This window comes from Prinia subflava, chromosome 9 (assembly GCF_021018805.1).
Source record: "Prinia subflava isolate CZ2003 ecotype Zambia chromosome 9, Cam_Psub_1.2, whole genome shotgun sequence".
In the NCBI taxonomy this organism is placed as follows: Eukaryota; Metazoa; Chordata; class Aves; order Passeriformes; family Cisticolidae; genus Prinia; species Prinia subflava.
This window is the reverse complement of record NC_086255.1, coordinates 24579884-24597344: the sequence shown is the minus strand read 5'-3', so window position 1 is coordinate 24597344 and position 17461 is coordinate 24579884. Positions and strand designations below refer to the sequence as shown.

Here is a 17461-nt window from a genome sequence, read left to right as displayed (position 1 = left end):
TCTCATTTCAAAATGATTCTATTATAAAAATACACTCAGCAATCCCTTTTCTGTGAAACTGGTTTCACCTCAGGCCTAACAGGGATATTCATTGCCATACAACAGGCATCTGAGGTGGCAGCTCCAGAGCAGCAAATATTGCAGACAAAAATGGACAGTTGTTCCCAAGTCCTGTTTCTTATGACAAGAATGAAATGAAAGGGCATCACTGCTCCAGTCTCTCCCTGATCTAATCTGGGAGTAAGCACAATCTCAGACTCCTGGACTGTGTACTGGGTATCCTTCATCTGGGTTAAACCAAAGGTTTGCTGGAATCAACAAAATATCAAGTCCTAATGTAAATGTGTTTTGAGGAGGAATATTTTTATTCTTAAACTGCCAAAAGCCCATACTTAACTATTCATTCTTATCATTTAAAGGTTCTTCATGAAGGCAAAATTTCCCAGAATGCCAGGATTATGTAAAGCAAAATAAATTATGCCCAAAATAAAAAGGGGAAGTATAGATCAGTGTACTGAAGCCATGTGTAGACACTGCTGCAAAACATCCCTATATACCCTTCAAGTTCATTACCAAACCTCATTTTACCCTAAATCTGCCCTGGCCATGATGGATTTTGGTTTTACAGAAAAGCATGCACTTGTCTCAAGGCATTACAGAAGCTAAAAGACAACTGTTTATAAATTACTTGCTCATGTTGCAGCAAATATAAACACCTCAAGAGTTATCACTGATCATTCAGTGTTTTTAGGATTATGTCATTTTTAGTCCTAGCAATGAAAATCTATTGATATTTAGAAGCTATTTATGTTGTTCACTTTATGTACCATGAGAGGATCTGACAGGAGGCTGTTAGCAGAGTACTGAATACTAATATCTCTTCATATTTGCATCATACCCATAACAAGATCTTAGCAAACTGAGATGAGAAATAAAATAATGTAAGTTTCTTTGACTTTTTTTCTATGTAGCCTCTGTTAGAAACAAAAGAGTGAACTAGGTGAACCTTCAGTTCAACCCCATATAGGAATTTCTATAAATAGTATCTAATTTAGAAATCTTTAAACCACTCCTGTATCCTCTTAAGTCTCTCTCAGATGACCTAGGAGATTACACACAATACCTGTGCCTCTACCAAGTTTCCTTAGCCATGTTAAAATTCCAAGACTTCTTAGAGGGGAAAATATACTTTAAAAATTCTCTCATTAAATACTGTTCTAAGCTGGAGAAAAAAACCCCAACATTTTGTAAACAGTCATGTTAAGAGTATCTTAACTTCTGAGCTATTATTACTTTTCTTAGAATTTAACATTTAGAAACAGAACTTGAAATTTCACATAATATGTTCTAATTTACTCAGTGATCATCAAGGTCACTCCTAAGCAACTGCTCAAGAAATATTATCTACAGAAATGTAAAGCTAGTTCTGTTAGAAAATACAATGAGGCATTTTAAAATCCAAATCCCTTCCCTCCCTCTCCAAGGGAACAAATTATTTTTTCCTGGAAACCAGCATGCTGCTAGATTCAGACTGTTTGCCAAATCTGAGTCTGAGTGAATGTTCCACAGTGAAGACATAATACCTTGGAAAGAGAAAACACACATAACGAACCTGACAAGAACAGCAGTGCACACAGGGCTTAGCCATGGGAACAAGCACCGTGCCAGAATTAATCACATCCAGAAAAGTACAACTTCTTCAGGCTCATCTTTAGTGCTTGCCAATGGTGCTGACAACTTCTAACATGAAGCAGTATATTAAGAGCTTTTCTGAAAACCTGCAAAAAAGATTAAAGGATGGTGATAAGTCTCCTCAGACTCAGCTCAAGCAATAAATGGCAATGAGTTTTCCGAGACACACTGAAAACCCTGTATCAGCACACCAATGTGCTTGATCCATATTTGTGATAATTCACAGGGAAGCCTGAATTCCAAGTTCTCAGTGAAATATATATTTCCTGGTACCTTCAATCACCCACAGAGTTCTAACAATGCTGGCTCATCCTTTATTGCACTGGCTGAGCAAAACATCAGGCAGAGCTCTGCACCAACACTTCTGCAAACTCAGTTGAATTCAAAGTCTTAACAAAAGCATAAAAAAAAAAAACCAGCAAAAAGAACCCAGAAAAATCCCCCAATTTACTCCATTTTTACTATGCATGACATAATTTTTCCTCATGGACTTCGTGGTATTTGCTTCTTTTGGAAAATCAATTTTTTTAGCGGGTTAGAGGAGCCTCTGCAAACTACCTGAAGCAAGTTTTTCCTATGTATAAGCATCAGTTTAGGATCATCAAATCGAAAAAGATTTATCGAATCATCGTTGCAAGACCATTTCTCTGGTATTTTACATGCACCAAGGATCACTGCCTTCCAGCTGTGTTCCAAGCAAGGCGTTGAGCATTGTCTGTTTTCAGGACCCATTACAGTCTGCTCAGCAGTCTGCTAATGCATGACTTGTACTACTGAACCACCTCCCTGAGACTTGGCATCTTCTAAACAAGACAGTCCTTGGCAGGAACTTGGCTTTCATGGTAATAAAATAACACAGAGATTTCTAATTACCTCTGGACAGTCAACCTTCGTTGATTGTTCCACAGCTCCATCCCCTCAGTGTTTCTGGAAATCACTCATCACAGACAACCTCTCCAGTCTGACTCTGCAAGGCAGGAGAGAAGCCCATTTTTGTGACTTAGCAGTAATAATGAGAATTATACCAAGTGCTGTAATGAAAAAAAAAAAAAAAAAAAAAAAAAAGAAAACAACATATAGTTATATAAAGGTTTGAAAGAAGTAAAATAGGAAAGAACAGAGAAAGTTTACGCCGAAAGGCAAAACCAGGTAGATAGCAGCAGAATGGGAAGAACACTCAGGGGAAAATGTAGCAACAACTCTTCCTTTTGCTTGTCCATAAGCAGAACAGTAGCTTGCCAGGTGTCTAAAACCAGCTATATACACAAGAAAGAATTATCCAATATCCTTTTCTCTAGTCTTCAGGGTCACTTCAGCAGTCAGGATCAGGCTTTTCCAGACTATAAACTGCAGAGCAAACTGGTTTCTATAGACAATTGTTACCTTAAGCGTGTAGATTTTACCGTAAAAGAAAAAAAATCCAAACCAAGATACTTAAATGCATTTCTCTAGATTGGTCTTTCTGGAGCTTCACACACACTTTGTGAAAATCACTTGGCAGTCTATTTTGGCTAGAGGAGTTAGCTGGTTTTGGCAGCTCACAGTCTCAAAAAAAGCCTTCAGTAACTTTTGTTAACTTCCTTGTATGTGGTTATAAATGAACTTTTTCTCCTCTTCCAAAGTCCCAGCAGTATAGGGGGCACACAGAGCTTCAGACAGGATTATATTTATCAAGGCTGCTGCTACAAATACTACTTTTACAGTCTCAAATGTCATCTTAAAATCTAAACACCTGCAAGAGTCTGATAGGGTTACATCAATTGCAATTCCTCCAGACAACGATAAACTGTCAAATCTGTTGGGTTTGTGCTGTTTTCCTCTTATCTTTAGCTTTTTTTTGAATCTGTGACAGCTTTATGGGAATGCATTATTCCTTGGGAAATGTAAGATTTGCACAGCTTTTTCAGTGAAAGGCTGTATTCACGAGTTCTATAAGCAGTAAAAAGGAGCTGTAAATGGACTGAGCAGTTTTCCTCCCGGTTTCAGTGTAAATAACAGGTAAGAGGAGACGTGCAGAACTCGCTGCAGATCCCCACTTTGTTTGGCCTCTGGCACACACTTGCTGCTCTGTACTGGGGAAATGAAAGTTGCATCATCCTGAGTGCCTGATGAAATCACGAGGCAAGAGTGATTTTTCTCTTTTGTGCTGGGCTTATTGTGATCTCTTCCAACTCAGTGGTGGTCTGAAGCCAAGGTTTGTGATAACCTCCTGGCCACCACAGAGTACGTATAAACTTTTAAATCTCAGAGTTGCTGCTATGTTTCAGCAAGTATTCCAGTTGAAATATTTGTTTCACAATCTTTTCACAGTAATTTCCCAGGGAATTTCAGGTATTACTGAGTGTGCACCTTTCCAAGTCTGACAAAGAGAGATGGCAGACAGCAGAAACCCCTCCTCCAGATGGTGAGGTTTGAAAACTTGTAACCATCACGGCTTCTGAACCAAGAACTAAGCTGAGGTTTGCTTCTGTCCAAAATTCAACCTTCATGAAACTCTAGAACTGAATTAAGTACAAAGCCTGTGTGAAAGTCTCCCATGATTGTCCTGCAGTTCTGAAATCTATAATGCAAGAGGGCTTCAGAGCAGGATTAGAGTACTAATCTGGATCCCAGAAACACACTCCAAATACAAAGTAAAGTATTTCCCTGCAGGCAGATGGCCTATTTTTCCATTCTCTTCTGATTTTTAATTATACAACTGATGCAAGAACTGACTCTCAAACAGGACATAAATGCAGTCCTACAGAAAAATGTATTTTCTAAAACCACTTCCACCCTTTTTCAAGAGAATTGGATTTCAGAGGATTTCTAAGATGACAACTACTTTTTAAAAATAAGTTTATAATTTTTTTTATTCAACATATGTGTAGAATTACTTGAAAACTAATCTTCACCCTAGCAACTAATTGCATCCCAAAAATAACTTCCTAGATAGGTAGCTTCTAATATTTCAAAAGAACAACTACAATGTGGCATAATTGCAAGGGATAGTTTGATAGTATACAGAATATAATTACATGGTATTTCATATCTGAGTCATTCTAGGAATAGAAATAGAAGGAAGCAATAAAAATTATTCAACCATGAGCTTAAAATATTCTAGCCAATAAATTTAAACAGCCAACAACACACTTTACATATATGTGGCACAGGCAACTCCTGGTAAATTATAAAGCACCTGGCAAATACTGTTAATTCTCTTGCCCCTAAGTTAATTGCAGATTCCAGCAAGCAATCAGATATGATTAAATTACATTTTTGGAAACTACCACATGGTTCAGGCTGAAGGAAGACGGCTTAAAATAGACCTTTGAAAGGTAGCAGTAATTAGGCAAAATCTTAATTCTACTCCTCTCAGCTTCAAAATTGCAGGGACAAATTCTCCTTTCAGAACACTGTGTGAGAAGCAGCTGTAATCACCAGGACTGTGCAGGTACATTGAATACAGGGTTTTAACCTCCCATGGAAAATTTCTTTTGACCTCATTTATGCTAAGAAAGCAAGATATAAGCAAGAAATCAAGATTTCTTTTTCTTTAACTGGGTTTTCCCAGTGCCTTAGAGCACCAATCCAAATTCATTCAAAAGACACTAACAGAGTTAAGGAATGTTGGAATATTCTGAAAGAAGGATGTCCAAGAAAACAGCATAAGCAAGCAACATTACTTGAGAAGAGACAGCAAGAAAGGAGAGTAAGAAGATGGGAGGTCAGGAATCATTTGGGAAGCTGTTTTCAATAACTCAGAATGCATGAGGCTCTGTATCACCCATATCATAAATTGCCTCATCTTTCTCTCTGACATCTCCTCCAACCCAGGCCCATTTTCCATTTTGATTGAAGGAACCTGTTCCTCATGGACTTTCTTAACACCCATCTCATTCTTACTTAATCATAGAGCTGGCATACTTTGAATTTTTCATAGTACCAAAGCATGCCTCCCTTGGTCACCTCAGACCTCTCCTCTATTTCCCATTTCCATTTCTAATCACATTAGACACTCCAGTAAACTACTGAGCTCAAAAATGTCCATATTCACCACAGGAACCTAACACAGCAAAGCCCATCCTGAACTTGAAGGACCTGTTCCTTCTCCTGCCATAATAAACCTCAAGCTTCTGTACATACAGCACCAGGAAACTGAAAAAAGATCACAGAACAGAAGAAGTGGGGTTTATGTCACTGAAAATCACAGAAGACCCAACGTAGACCATATAACCATGCTGTAATTTTGCTATTAATAACAGCAACCACATTTTATCCTCATTGGTGCTCTAGGTCACTGCATCCTACCTGAAGACAAGTGGCATGCACCTGAGGCAGAGAGAAATCTCAGTTCACACTCAGAGTCTATCTAATGGCATGGGGTCTTTCAGGCTTTTGTAATTGTCAGGAAAATAAAAAGTATATTTTAAGCCTTCAAAAATGTAGAAATACGTATTATGATTAGCAGTACTGTGTACATGGTGAACATTGAAGAGTTATAGAAAAAGTCAGATGTGTTTGAGTTTTTAATAATATATTGGTAATACCTTTCCCAATTTCTCCTACAAAATAAAAGAATTTTACCACACCAATACTTTGAGTAAGAGTTCATATAGTTTAACATAAAGAGCTGGGAAAGATTAAAAGAAAACTGAAAATCTCTAGTTTTATGAGTTGTTCTAAGAGCTCAGGCATTTGGAAAGCAGCAGCAACCAACTCATTTACTTTATATTATATTTTCCCTCTTGCAGCATGTAATTTGTTCATCAAATTTGTATTACTGAGCCCCAGAGTGGAATATTTCAGAAGAAGACAGAAAGGACAAAGTGTGGGTGGATAGACACCAAGTGCTTGTACATGCCAGACTGCCTGATCGGTAAAAGGGAATTACTCATAAATGGGACTTCTGAGACAAATATCAGGCACAACTGTGCTTCCAAGCCCTGTAAAAAGTGAGACAGCCTCCACTCCATTCCAGGTAGAACTAGCCTAGGTAGCACATTAATTTTTTTTCTGATTTCCATGACTCATCTAACACTAGTAGAGGGCCTGATCTTACAAGATATATCTTCAGCAGCTGTGAGCTTCATCCTGACAGGTCACATGAAAAAGCACAGATACTCCTACATTAAGCAAGATCAACTACTTAATGTAATTGATATGCTGGAGGGGGGTCTAGAGGAACTCCCACAGGTCCCTCATGAAAATTTATCCATCAGACAGAGGGAAGAATGGATGGTGTCCTTGACTTCGGGTGAATTAATTTCCTTTGGACACTCCTGAATCTTTTAAGTCTGAAGAACTTGTAGGTCCCATGGGTAAAAGAGTGTGTGTGAAGACCTTACTATTTGGGTTTTTTAACAGGCTGTTATCATCAAATGGCAGTATTTAGAAGCCAGTTGCCAAGAGAGAAAGATCTAGAATCCCACAGGAAAATATTTCACCGTATACCTGCCTTATCTGCTAGAGGTTTAAATTCGGATTAAACCAAATTTTCATTCTGAGGCACTTCCCTACTCGAGTATAAACAGATGTATTACTACACATATATATTGATAGTGTCAATATACATTGATATATGCTAGCTGCCCTTCCTTAAAGAATATATAAATACACACACACAAGAAATGGTTACACACATGCAAAGCTACAAATAAATAGAAGTAAATAGAGAGTCTGCTACAGTGATATCATCTCTTACTTCCTGAACCATGCTCATTTAACTTGTTGGCTGAACACTGAGGAAGTATTTTGGGCTTTGAAAGGTGTCCTGATCAGAACAGCAGCAGCAGATTTGCAGTGGCATGAACACCACCACCAAAGAGAAATTAATAAAAGAGTTGAGGAATAAGCCTGATGAAGATATTTATTCAAATGACTCTTCTCCTGTTTCAAGTACCTTCTTTCTGCCTTCATAAGAAGAACAGCATACATCAATCTGCATGTGTAAAAGGGTGGAAGGGTAAAGCATTCACATCCCTTTCTTGTTTTGAAGCCAAAGTAACCATGTTTGTTTTGAAGAGCACAATATATCAAAGTATTACATAACCTGACTGTGATAACTTTCAGGAACAGCCCCTGCTGTCAGTTTACACACACAAAACACTAGGGAAACTCAAAGACAAACAGACAAAGAACATTGCAGCTGTCCCATGAACAGGGATAGGTGATGTGTGTGTCCTCTGTCTCAATGAATAGCTCAGGAACATTACCATAGAGCGAGGCAGAAATTACAGAAAGCCATGGTGATCTCCTAGGGAGTCTCCTGCTCTTTGGAATGAAAGTGATGGCACAAGCACAAGTTGCCTCTTGCTCTACCACAGTGGCTTTTGAGCCATTCGTTGGTAGCTAAACTTAAAATGACGTGTCCAAGTCAGCGCCTTCCCTTTAATGAACAATCCAGACCAAAGCAGCATAATTACAACATTGTCTCCAATAAGGACAGGTCATGAAACACCTAACTGCAACAGCAGCTTTGCAGAGTCCAGAGATACACCAGAAACAGATTTTAAAAAACACACATACACGTATATATAAAGTATTCATCTTGTCATTCTGTACCATGGGCTTAGTGTTTGCTCTGCTGCAACTTCCTACATTTTCCATAATAATCTTATGTCACCCCAAGTAAAACTTCTCCAGGAAGTGTGCTTTTGAATGGGAAGTGCTTACTGCTCTTAAGCAAGAGTTTCTTCAAGGGACTAAAGAGCCTGGAAAGTTTTACAGCCGAACCATCAGTACAAATCTAGATGACACTGACCAATGGAATTTGGTTACCAGGACATTAAGGCAGCTGTAAGTGTGGTCAGTCACACACCCTTGCAGACTGAAAGTGTTTGTACCTGAATCCAGCGTGTTTGCATTGCCAGAAAGGCCAATAATTGGATAGGAATGAGAAACAGCTATTCTCATACTTTCCTTCAGTTTTATTTACAAAGAACACAGGCACAACAAAGAGGAAAAGCTTGAAAGGTTGGCTCCCATTTAAAATCAGGCTGTGCAACAAAGCCTGCAGAATTGCTATTCCAGTGACTTTCCTGAACACTGAATCCTTGCTTTGAAAGTTAAGATCAGTATCTGTAGCTTGTAGCTTTTTTTACAATTTTTATTCAATAGAGCTACCAGGAACCACTCCCTTGAACAATACCTGGTCTTAAAAAGGAGGATAATTCATTTGACACTTGGCTTCTCTTCAACAATTTTTCAGTCACAGGGTTAGTCCACCTTATTTATATGACACTGTACCTGAATGAGAAATTAGGTTACACTAATTAAAACAAAAATAAATTTGCAAAAAATATATTTAAAACTAATGTTTAAAAAGAAAATGTACAAAGTTGGACTTCAATCATACAGGCATTGTCTAGTCAAATTCAACCTCCTCTCAGCACTTATTTTATAGACATTGGCTTAATACCATTTATTATGAAAAAAAGTCAAATATCACAAAACTGAAAGCAATAATTTGATTAAAATCATGGCAAAGAGAATTTTAAACTCTCCTTATGTGGTTTCATTTGGAAGCATTTTATCCCTATAATGCAGGGGAATATTGTCAGTAGAGCTCTTTGCTTAGGTAAATAGCATTATTTTCCTTGAAGGTCATCCAGGAACACCCCTGAATGGGGTACATAGGATTACAGAAAGGTTTTTAAGTAAACAAGAGTGTAGGAAAGGACTGCCTTGTGTCCCACAGCAGAAAGGTGTTTTAATCCGTGGAACTGAACTACAGAGCACATTTCAGTTCCTTGATAATGTGTGACACTGAAAAATGGCTTGTCTTAGCAAAACCAAGTTTCTTACCACTTAAAGAAAAAACTAACAAAATAACTATATCTCTCCTCCACCAATCTTAAAAATTAGACTTCTGGAGAGGGTTCTAAATTTTTTAAAATTCACTTTAAAAAAACCCACTCCAAGGAACCCCACCTTTGAAAACTGCCACCAGCAACATCTTTGTCAGAGCATGACAAGAGATGAATAAAAATATTAATCAGTATCAAACACTGATTTATGTAGCAGCATACCAAATAGGAATGGATACAAACCTAATACAAACAGGTGCTGCTTTCTGAATTCCTCCTTATTTGTACTGCCAAAGAACAGATAAAACCAGCTGTTTGACTCTATTCCATGGCATAAGGAACTAGGTTTAGATCTGTGTTCTTTCTAAAATAAGTGCATTTTTGTCCTATATGCAATCCAGTTAATCAACAACAATATATCCAGCCACCTGAAACTGATGCTGAGAAAAAGAACTTCATATTCAGCATAAGCCCTGGAGCTGAAACGTCTCCTAGCAGGCTGGTACAATGACATGACTACCCACACCAAAATTGTGTGCATTTTCAAGTTCATAAATTGAATTAACTTAATGAAAAGTTCTATGGCAAGGGATGTTACAAAAGGGAGAAAATCCTGAAGGAGTGGTTTAACCCCCAAAATATTTCTCTTGCCTAGAATCAAAGCTAAACAAAAGATTTCTTGCTATATCCCACCATCCAGAATTTGCTTCCTCCACATGACAGCCCAAAACTCAGGACAAAAAGTTCAAGGTAAATGTGGTTAGCAGATCAGCTGGCACATGCACTGAGAGCCTGTAAAGCACACCCACTGCTGGGCTCAAAGGTGTAAGGTGTAAATAAAGAAGGAGTAAATCAGTTCAGCACCCAAGGCAGCCGCAGCACTGTGGCACCAACAGGAAGGTCTGGCCGTGCAGAGCGCGGCCGAGCCCGCGGCACACGCGGGGTGGCACCAGCCCCAGGAGGGGCAGGCACGATGGCACCTGATGGTGGCCCGGGCTTTTAACCTGTCCACCTGGCAGCTTTCCCAGGTGAAAGCAGCCCGCTGTCTCCACCAGCTCAGATGCTTTCTATGAATATTTTAACTCTCATAAAAAATACATTGCCTCTACACTGCACTCCTGACTTTGCAGGGCTGCCGGAGGAATGTGGACAAGCTACCTAATTTGTGTAAAGAATTGCTAGAAACACTGATTTAGGACTGACTTGTTTGGGTCATTTAGTCGATATTTTCTGGGTGTACTTGGTCATTCACAGAACAATAATGATAAGCTGTGTCTCCCTGTAAATTCTGTGTGATGGCATCACTTTGTGGTGCCTTGACATCTTTTCCTTCTGGAGAACAGGTATCAAGACTGTGATTCTTCTCCAATTCCTGTTCCAGATCAACTATCTCAGCCTTCCACAACTCTTTGGAAAAAGGAAATCAGTTAAATCTCTGACCTGGGACAAAAGTTCTTTAAAGGGTTTCTCATTCTTCACCTCATCATCATCATCATCACTTTCATTCACTCCTGCATTATCACTGATTCCCAAGGTTGGCTCCTGGATTTATCAATCCTTTAGTTGCTTTCCTCAGCCACCTCGTACAGTCTCCTCTTGACACAGTGTCTTTATTCCTGCCCCTCGGTTCAAAGGTCCTTGGGCTCTTTGCCTAGCAAACTTCTGTATATATAACTGTCAATGTTATGCAATCCATACAGCCTGAATTATCAGAAAGGCAAACTTTGAGGTAACTATCATATATTAATGGCAGCTGCATTGTTTTTTAAGTCACTTAGAATGGGGTTCCTCAGAGATGAAAGCTAAATGCATAACTTAACACAAGAAAAAATTTAGTAGTGAACAGTATCAAAAAATTATCTTAAACTGTATTAAAAAGATCACACACATCCTCTAAGTTTAATGTACAAATTTTAAAGTGCTGATGATTGTATAAGACTTATTACACAGCTCAACAGTTGGAATATGTTATTAACATGGGCAAATTCCATTAAGAAAGTAAATCAGAATCTTCAGTAACAGATATGCATGATACCACTTCTTTCCATTCCTTCATTTTTACATCTACCCAATTGCTTCACCTCACAAAACAAACAGAGGGTCAGATATTTTACAAGTGAAAGCAATCTAATTCCGAAAGTGTCTGCTATTCCCTTATGATTTGTAATTTCTCTTTTAGTCTTCTGGGCAGATAATTAAAACAGCTTCATGCAAAAAAAATGGTAGTCACCATGCACAACCAAAGATAAATCACCTTTTTTATATCCCAACCCGTTATAAAGCCACAACTAGTATGGAAATATACCAAAGCCATGGCATAGAAACAACTGGCTGGCTGAAATCTACCCAGCTCTTCAGCTGATTTTTTATCCAGGAATACAGTTTACATTATTGAGCTATCCCAGTCTTTTCTTTGGAGGATCAATGCTTGTCTGCAGCAGCCTCACATGGAATGAGGTCCATATAGTATCACTGGTTTTGACTTTTCATTCACTTTGGTTCACAGCCCCTACTTTCTAGGACTGATAAATTCAACCTGTATAATAGCTCTATTTCTTTTTCTATATAACTAGTTTGACTTTTTTGTTCTACTTCTGGAAGAGCACAGGTTTTTCTAAAAATAACTTGTAAAAAATCATCAAACAAGAAATAATTTTAATTTGACAATTTCTCCTTTGCAAGCCAAACAATGAAAAGAACTAGCTGTTATAACTGGTTGTATCTAAATTGTTCAAAAAATACAAAAGTGGAGAAATCTTAATAAAAAAGCTGCAACATGTCAAGTGGAAAAGGAACGTGGCAAAGAAACACTTGCATGAGTTGACTCACTAATACCAGAAAAAGATTTTTGTCTTTCCCCTCACCACACCTCTTAAAGCACATTCCTGTCCTTCCCAGCTTTGTTCTCTCCTTAAATGATTTCCTCCTTCACTGTGGCCACCACGGACTGCTAGAGAGGAGTAGTTTTATTTCTTCACTGAGTTCAGCAGGCTGCAGAGGAAAATGAAGAGGTAAGGGGACTGCTCTCTTCAAAATGGTGAGGAAGAATTTCTCTCCAGCAGCAAGCTGAGAGAGTGGAGTGGAGAAGAAGGGAGTAGAGAAGAAAGGGAGAAGAATTCCAAGGGCAATACAGGAAATGGTTTCCCAGGAAGAAACAGCAACATTCATAACAGACTGACCTCTCCTCCTCCAGCCCATGGAAAATGTTTACCCAGTTAAATGCCAGCAGCCCAGGACTCACTCGCTTCGTGATTCAGTGAAGAACTGATGTCAATAGCTGGATTCCAAGTGTGAGAGAAATGTGTGCTCCTTAACAAGCCTGACTTTTTACAGCTGACCTGCTGCGAGGTCCCAGAGTGCTGTGCCCATTAGTCTGCAGAAAACACACGTCCAAAACACCTCTGCTGCCAGCACAGCGCTCACAAATTTCCATCTAAGTAATTTCAAAAGCAAAACATTTATTGCTTGAAGCCAGCTGACAACATCTAATGCTTTGACCTCCAGAAAGCATGCAGCAAAAATTACCCCAAAAACACGGTATAACTAGAAAGACGTAGCTAGAAAACTGATGTCTCGACTGCAGGGACAGAATGACCCTTGTTCCCTTGTCCCTCATGGAACTGCCTGTGCTGTCCCTCTGCCCTGGCATGGCAAAGTGACAACTGTGTGTCTGCTTGTTCAAACTGCAGCCCCTGTGGCGACCATTGTTTCCTATTGTATACCAGAAAAATCATTAAAAAATATGAGAAGTAGGAAAGGCAATCAGGTTAAAAAGGTCACAGTGTTTTCAACAAAACATCTTCATACTGGAGCATAAATACATACACTAGAGTGTAAATAACACAATGAATAATGGAATATTTACTGCAGGGCAGCAGCGAGGAAAAGGCTATTAGACACTTAGGCATGACTAACAGACCTCATGGTTTATTCATGCTTTTTGCCCCGGTGTCAAATGGGCAGGTATCCACATCCCCAAATTTTTAACAACTGTTACTCAAATGCCTCCTCCTGGGCAGACTTAGGATAACAGCCAAAAACTGGATGAGCAGGAGGAAAACAAGCTGCATTTCTAGTGCCAGAGGGCATCCACAGAAGCACAAGGGTGATTTGGGCACTGGGATGAAACGGAGGAGCAGGGCAGGTGCTGAGAGTCCCCCTCAGCCTGGCACCTCCAGCGAGCACCAGGGGCTCCTGCCCAGAAATGATGATCACTGGACCACGAGGCCCCTCCAGCATGCTGAAGCCTTTTTCATGGTACCATTCCCATCGAGGGCAGCCAGGGCTGCCCCAGGCTCACAGCCCTCTGAGCTGGCAGCCCTGGGTGCCGTGCCTGCCTCCTTCACAGAAAGGTTTTGAGAAATACTGACAAGTAATACCAGGAGACGTTTGATGGACATCTACCACTTTAGCCTTTTGTTGTGTACACTGAGTGTTGGAAAAAGGAGGAGATATAAAGTTCCGAAGACTTTTTCTAAGCAAATCTCTTTTTTTTATAACTTTTAATGAGTTTTAAATAAACCTGTTATCAACAGGCATATTATACATGAATTAATGCAAAGCATTAGAATTAAATGCAAAATGTGTTTGAAAAGATAAAACAGAGTACTATTGGCTGTCACTTGTTTCACTGAAATACTGCACTCCTTGTACAGTACCATCAAAGCTCATCTTCTCATTACCTTTTATTTACTTTACTTCCCTATAATACATTTACATAAAGAATAAAATGTCATAACTTCACACATTGTGAAGGGGATCTGCATAATGAAGCAGGGAGGGTACCTCTGCACTTCATAAAGGAGAGCTCAAAAAAAATTTATCTGAAGAGGGAGGTTTATTGTTGCATAAATTCATCAAATACAGTGAAAACAGTATCACATCTCATAGGAAGTGGGCAGTTCTGGAACATTTGTTGGGCTCTGGGCCAGATTTTATCTTGCTCACTCTGATGAAATCCACAGCAAATCTATTTAACTAATTTTGTGTCACCTTACCCACAATCAAAATTTTATTCAGTGCAAGTTCCCCATCAAAATATATTGACTTCTTTCCCCTGAGATGTGACCTACCAAAGATGACACTAGATACAGCTGTCAAGTCCAGTACGATGCTTAGGTATGTCACCAAGCTGGCATCCAACTCAAATTCCTGCTCAAACGAAGACCTTCTCTTTCTCTTCTGAAAAATTGACTGACACACCAGAATGAGGTGTAATACACTAAGTGCACAGAATTTTAAAACTTAATTATCAACAGTTTTAAATAACACTGCAGAGCATCATTCATATCTTCATTTGTAATTTTACAAGACAGTGAAAATAACGGTGCCACCACTACCAATTCAAGGCTAGTTTTGCAAAGTGAACTGGCCAATCCTCAGGTACTGATCAGTATCATGGTTTGAACTGCAATGAAATACAATGGTACAAGTGTTCCTAACTTGGTTTATGGAGCAATAATCCTGTTACTCATTGAACAGAAAAAAAGTATATCACCTGAATTATTCAACTTCCTTCCTGTAGGACAAGGATGTCCATTCTGGAAAAATGGGAAGCCAGATGTTTCTTTACAGTGTTAGCCACAAGGAAATAAATAAACACTTATAAGTTTTATTTCACAACAGCATAAATCCTTAAAACCTCCACTGCCTCCAGCTGTAGAGAAGTGACTTGATAACAGAATCTTTTTAGCTTTTCACAGAGAATCAATGACTTCCAAGATCTTCCAAGATGATATCAAGGTCTTCCAAGATTAAAAGGGCAGAATTTTGTTATTACTTAGCTTGCACCATCTCTGTGCACAACACTGCCCTCTGCATCAGAAGGGATCTTGAGAAAAGCCTCCTCATTTTGAAGAGCTGTGTGTACTAGACAATTACTCATTAATTAATATGGTGACAGAGGAGACACCTGTGAGGTTTGCTCGGTTTTTCCACTTGTTCCTAAAAGCCACAATCAGCCACATGTCAAAACAGAGCAGTGCTAGACTGTACACTGCAGTCAATGTTCAGATATCAGCTCTCACGTGTGTTTCTGGATTTGGTATTTCAGGCACAGCTGTTTGGATTCCTTCTTTTTCCCCGTGGAGAGATCAAAACAGTAAACCATTTTCAGTTTGGATTAGTAGCTACTGACTTACAGAATTATATCCATACTTTCTATATATGCTAGACAATCATTTGCATTCATATGCTTTGAGGACAAAATACTCCTCTTCTACCTGTGAAACAATGCTTTTCCTGAGCTCAGCTGCACACAGGAAAAATCTCCCAGAACCTGCAACTTTTCTTTTTTTATTCCTTCTTTCCATGTCCAAGCTGTCAGTGTTGACTGCCTTGTCACACAATGAGCAATGGCTGTACTTCTGAAGAGAACAATTACTTTGAACCAAGTTCACAGAATTCAGTGGCCTGGGCTGACAATACAGAAAAATGAAGTGAATACTCCCTCAAATGTGGTGGGCTTCAAAACCTTCCCTATTCACAAGATACAGTGTGGGCTGGCAAATACACATACACCTACTTCATATGCCAGCTTTTACATTTTAATTCATTTGTGGCTACAGCTCTGTAGACTCATTTGGTGAAAGAAATTAAAATCAAATGCTTGTTTAGACAAAATTCCATTATGCAGACCCTAAGTACAATGTTGTTTCTGTTATAAGATAGACTTAGTAAATGTCAGAACACTAAAATTTCTACACAACAGAACTGTCTTTAGGCCAATATATGTCTCTATGCCACCAAGTTCAAGAGGAGGAGATGAGATGTAAATAGTTCTAACCTCTGTTATCCAAACTGCAGGAAAATGAGTTGGTATGACTGGTCAATTAAGCACTTCATTAAAAATATCTTCCTGAACAAACACATTCGTAGCTTTCAAGGCCACATTCTCAGAAGCTTTGCTCATTTTCTTCTGCTCTTACTCCTTTAATTTCCAGCTAGCATAGACATTTTGTACCTACCACCACACGAATGTTTGACTCACTAATGAGAATTCAGCTTTCACACATTACCCTTTGTGCTCCATTGCTGGGATGTAAATCCCAGCTGGATGTTCATATTCATGATGAGATTGCAATTTCTGGATCTTTGATGCCCTAACATGAGAACTTCACTTTTAGCAATAGGCAAAGATGTTGTAAATTCTCTCTATGAGCATCTGAGATAGTAGGGCTCCAAAAGAATTGTCATCCATAGGATCAAGAACTCTGCATTCACTTCTAAAAGATGTATTTCAATAATGTACACAGGATTTTTCAGGGCTTTTATAGTTAATAGAAATATTCAGGTGAAGAACTTTTCCATATACAACTCATTGTATGTAATATTTTGTATGAGAATTGCTTTCCAATGAAATTTCTATAACATGAACTTGCCTGTGTGGCAATGAGACAGAGATACTCTGAAAGTCTTGGTAAATCCGACAGATTTAAATCTTATAAATTTACCATTACATTATCCATAAGGAGAGCTGATATGCTACAGTTACTCTGGCTGATGGCTTTTAAGTTACTAATGTATCAAAGCTGAAGTCTGTTTTAATTTTCAGACCTTTCAAACTTAATTGTAACTATAAATTGGTAAATATTGAAATTTGGATGATTTATTAGACTGATGTTCTCAGGCTGAAACACTGATCTTAGAGCTCTGTGTGTAAATTACGTTAGTGCTGTGCCCTTTCTCCTTGAAAGAGCTAAAGAAGCCTAAAATGAATTATTATCTGAACAAACTTCTGAAATAGCAAATATTTGTAATCATCCCCCATAAACTGAAATCTGTAAAGAATCTGCCTTAATTATGCATCCAGCAGTCACTGGTAAGTAGCTTTTAATCAGAGATCTGATTGCCATTTTTTTTGTTCCTGATCCCTAATGAGTTACCCTGTCATATGTCATTCCCCTACCCAGTTAATTCATCAAATTTACCTTTTCATTTCGAGACATAACACACTTTATATTGAGTATCTTTAGGCCTCATTT

The 17461-nt window shown here is 38.7% G+C and overlaps 1 protein-coding gene across 14 annotated transcripts in view; it reads right to left on the bottom strand.

The window, feature by feature from the left end:
* Positions 1–12828, bottom strand: part of SFTPD (surfactant protein D) — a 77190-nt gene extending 64362 nt beyond the window's left edge. For 8 of the 14 annotated variants that reach the window (XM_063405958.1, XM_063405969.1, XM_063405962.1 and 5 more), the window contains exons 1-4: positions 12659–12826; positions 12349–12470; positions 2566–2723; positions 1613–1778 (exon numbers count right to left, since the gene is read on the bottom strand). The gene's annotated coding sequence lies outside the window, so the exon portion shown is untranslated. Of the gene's footprint in view, positions 1–1612; positions 1779–2565; positions 2724–12348; positions 12471–12658 lie in introns of all 14 variants that reach the window. The other 6 variants (XM_063405970.1, XM_063405971.1, XR_010081336.1 and 3 more) reach the window with 5 other exon arrangements.
* Positions 12829–17461: the final 4633 nt, after the last annotated feature.